This window comes from Harpegnathos saltator, unplaced genomic scaffold, assembly GCF_003227715.2.
Source record: "Harpegnathos saltator strain DR-91 unplaced genomic scaffold, Hsal_v8.6 scaffold521, whole genome shotgun sequence".
Taxonomy (NCBI): Eukaryota; Metazoa; Arthropoda; class Insecta; order Hymenoptera; family Formicidae; genus Harpegnathos; species Harpegnathos saltator.
Genome location: NW_020230340.1, coordinates 9,013 through 13,518, shown reverse-complemented (window position 1 = coordinate 13,518; position 4,506 = coordinate 9,013).

Below are 4,506 nucleotides of genomic sequence, written 5' to 3'. Positions count from 1 at the left end.
ACGCGATCTAGGCGAATTGCTGCAACACACGGTATTGGTGCTCATCAGGCATAGCGTGGAGCCGAAGCGATTCGACGCTCTAGGCGATCGATCGTTGATATGTATTGCCACGAGGAGCGATACTACCGCCGCAGCCGAACAATTGCACGAAAATTCTATCGTATCAGTTGACAACAACGACTACGATAACGCTGGCGCCGGGGAGAGCTGCTTGGCGCGCACCAAAATCGCTCTTGGTCTCTGGCCCGATAGCGAAGACAACAAGTCTTTGAACGTGCTCGTTGTACAGGGCATGAGCTATTTGCACAGATCCAAGATGACGCTTTCACATGTGCAGACGTTTACACGCTACATGATTCAGTCGTGGCATCAGCGCGTCGGTCTCATGAACTTCGAAAGTCTCGGAGAGGTTCTGTTTACGCTGCATTATCTGTTCCCCCTCAAAAAGAAGCAAATGATGTAACATCGATCGTTATCGAAATATCTGAAAAATGGATTTTTTTTGGATGCAGTCAGTTGGTCAAATTGTGGCTAAAAACCGATAGTCGCCGGCCGTCATAATGAACCGCCGGTGCCAACAGCAGCAATGGAGGAGGGCCAGCTGTCTCGCTGTCGTCGTCGCCGCAGCAGCAGGAACTAGCACAAAAGGAGATCGAAAGGGAGAGGAAGAGGGAGAGAGAGAGAAAGAGAGAGAGAGAGAGAGAGATCATCCCTCGCTCGCGATCTCGTTCGTTTTTGTCGTCATTGAAAAGGCGGTGCTGTGTCAATTGGCCGCAACGAAAACAAATGATTGAACTACGATATATACCGGGTGTTTCAGATTACACGGGTCACTCGATTTTTTCGTTAACGCGACATTTTAGAGAAAAATATTTTAGACAAAAATTGTAGGGCTTCAAAGGATCAATTTACTAGTGCTATGAATTTGACCTTGGTGCAACCTAGAAAAGTCCAGTCAAGAGCAACATAAAAATCTTAAATGGATACCCCAATTTTTTACTACATCACCTTCTTCTAGCAATTAATTTAAACAACTTTTGTCTGGAACATTTTTTTTATTTACCTGATATTTCTTGAGATATTTCGAGGATAACTTGATAACTTTTTTTATATTTAACTCACGATATTTCGCTAACTATTTGTCAGAAGAAAAAGTGGTACTAGATTTTTTGCTTTATTTACTTTCAAGAATATATATATTGTCCCAATAGCGCCCTGAATTTCATTAATTTAATGATTTCAAAATTTCCAAAAATCATTAAGTTAACAAAAGTCAGGGACCTATTGTAAAAATATATTCTTGAGACTAAATAGAGCATAAAAGTCTAGTACCACTTTTTCTTCCGACAAATAGTTAGCGAGATATCGTGAGTTAAATATTGAAAAAGTTATCAGGTTATCCTCGAAATATCTCAAAAAATATTAGGTGAATAAAAAAATGTTTCAGACAAAAGTTGTTCGGATTAGTTGTTAGAAAAAGATGATGTAATAAGAAATTGGGGTATCCGTTTAAGATTTTTATGTTGATCTTGACTGGACTTTTCTAGGTTGCACCAAGTTTATAGCATCAGTAAATAGATCCTTTGAAGCCCTACAATTTTTGTCTAAAATATTTTTCTCTAAAATGTCGCGTTAACGAAAAATCCGAGGTAACCCGGATGATCTGAAACACCTGGTATAGCGCGCGTCCATATAGCGCGCATCGTTATCGTGATCGCTCTTTCTCTCTCTCTTTCTCTCTCTCTCTCTCTCGCTCTCTCTCTCTCGCTCTCTCCCCTCTCATTCTCCTTCGTCGCATCCATCGCAAGGACATTCAGCCGAGGGATTATCGCGGAGGGGAGGGAGGGGGAGACAAAGTAGAGCTCTTTATTGATTGTGCTGTATTTGGAAAAACCTGACGTGACATTTTTGTCCATGTTATAATGCAGATAAAACATGTCAAACGTATAATTGGTCCGTCTGTTTCTTTCTGCTTCTCCTCTTCTCCTATTTCTCCTTCATATGACACTCTAGGTGCGGCTCCAGGACGACAGGTCTGATTGTTTCACCCGAAGAGGAAACGGCGTTGGCTGCCAGCGAATATGTAATAGGAAAAAAGAAGCGACGAGACGAATAGTTTTCGTGGAACAGAATGAGCATTGTCGACAACCTGTCTACCTGTCTGTTGTGTCATCGCGTCGTCATCGTATTGCCATCGCCCAGTCTGTTGTCTCGTTAGCACGCACGTTTTTTTCATGTACTTGAAACTCGTAAGTTCGTTCTGAGAGCGACGATGGCAGCAATGAATTCGTCCACGATAACGAAATTTGGGCTGGACACTGAAGCAACATTTCTAAGCGGCCGTCTCGAAAAGTACACTGCGCTATTGGCATACGTGCGATCCCAAGTCGAAACAATCGAGCAATTGATGCCGTTCCTACAGGATGGCTCAACAGAAACGCTACCTCTAGACTCCGCAATGTGGACAATCGCGGAGAAATGCGGTCACTTTCGCGCCACGATGTGCGAGAACGCAATTCGTGCCTATCGAATTATATCTATCGCCCGAGCGTACTCGTTTCCTATATCTCTCCGTGAAATCGAACGTTGTGTGCGCGATCGTTTGGGTGAACCGCGATTACTTCGACGTGACGAAATTTGCGATGCTACTGTAAATGCGTTCGTCAGATCGCCGCCATCGCCGCCGCCGTGATATGTACAGCGACGATCATCTGACGACAACGACGACGAGCATCTTCTTCAACGACGCCGTACTTGGGATCGGGAACTGTACGTACGCGTCGGAGACGAATTGCGCGACTTAAAAACCTGGAGACATCGATACCTCGCTTTGTTGGAAACGACAAAGAGTGCTTTGCAAGAAGCAACGTGCGAATCTGACCGACTGCGACGTAAATTCGAGCAATTATACACGCAAGCGATAGACCAATTCGAATCTCTGCACATAACGTGCAATGGAGCACCTCTGAAAAAACCACTTCAGGATTTCCTGTCACGAATGGAAAAATCTCCAGAAAATGACAACGATTGCAGCATCGTGTCGCAAGCTCGATTGGATATCGAGCGCAACGCGGCTAATTTGTTAGCCGAGGCGAGCGCACTGTCCAATATACTGTCGCAACTCGACGGCGGTAGCGACTCTGAATATTACACGCTGTGGCTGCACGAACATACGCGAGACTTGGAAAACGCGCTCAGACTGTCGAGACTCAACGCAATCTAATCTATGAGCAACGGTGCGACTCTCTCGCGCGCGAAATCGAGTCCCTGGAATCAACCCGTCAGTCAATAGCCGAGATGTGCGATAAAGCCCTCATGATCGAACGAGTACACAACCACGTTCGCGCGATAGCGTCGGGCGCGACGCGCGACATAATTATGCGTACAAGCAAATTGCGCGCGTCCAATAACACAAAAGACTCGCAATCGGTGAACATGTGGCATCGCATCGTGAATCTCGTACGACAGGTGGCATTTCAGGACACTGGTCGAGCTGCGATTTCGGAACGCGCTATTGAGTATCTTCGCGAGAGCCCGTATCCGAGCGTCGCCACGTCCGGATCTCTGGCTTCGATGATCGCCCGCCTTTGCAACGAATGGTGCGATCGACAATTGACACATTGCTCCGGCCGTCACGATCCTTCGCTGCCGTTGAGAGGACCATTCGAAAGCGCGAGCGACCGCGCGATCAAAAGAGCCAAGGCGGCCAATAGATCACGCGATATTTTCGTAGCGTTCTTGTACCAGCATCCAGAGGCGATTCGCGCGATCAAGCGCGCACTGCATAATAACCATTGGCGCGATTTGAACGCTACTTTGGCCTTCTTCGACGATAACGCAACAGCAGCGCGTGACGAATGGACGGCGCTGCAACCTCGCTTGGATTTGTTGCCCGCGGGTCTCGTACGATGCATCGTTGAACTCTCTGATGTTCGACGAGATTTGGCAGAAAAGCGTGTGGCTGAAAAATATAACGCCAGCATTTACGTCTCTCTATCGAGTTCAACGAACGAAGATGATGCCAATGTTCGATTGTCATCTACGTACCACACGAGACGCAATAGCGACGGTCGACTCGTCGAAAGAGCGGCGTCGGATTCTCCAAGCTGTGATTCTCGATGGCGAGGCTACGTGATCGACCGACGTGCAGATTGAACGTCAACGCGCGCGCGCGCGCTCGCGCGCGTTACACATCGTCGACTGGGAACCCGTGATCCGATATGAATATTGTGTTTTCCGGGTTGACATATTTGTAACGGCCGAACTCCGCGGTTCGGTCGCTGCTACGCGTTTCGCGCGGATAAGGCTCGTCGGAGTCCGGGTTCGGTGAGGAGGAAAGCAGCGAGACGTTTGAGAATAATATAAATACATTAGCTTTATTCTATACTTAATTCTGTACAAGAGTTCGGCCCCGAAGGCGATGTCGCGGGTTGCGTCTATAAGGCGCGTCGGTACGGTACGGTGCGGTGCGGTGAGCGGTACAAGCACTCGTATAGACGGTTGGGC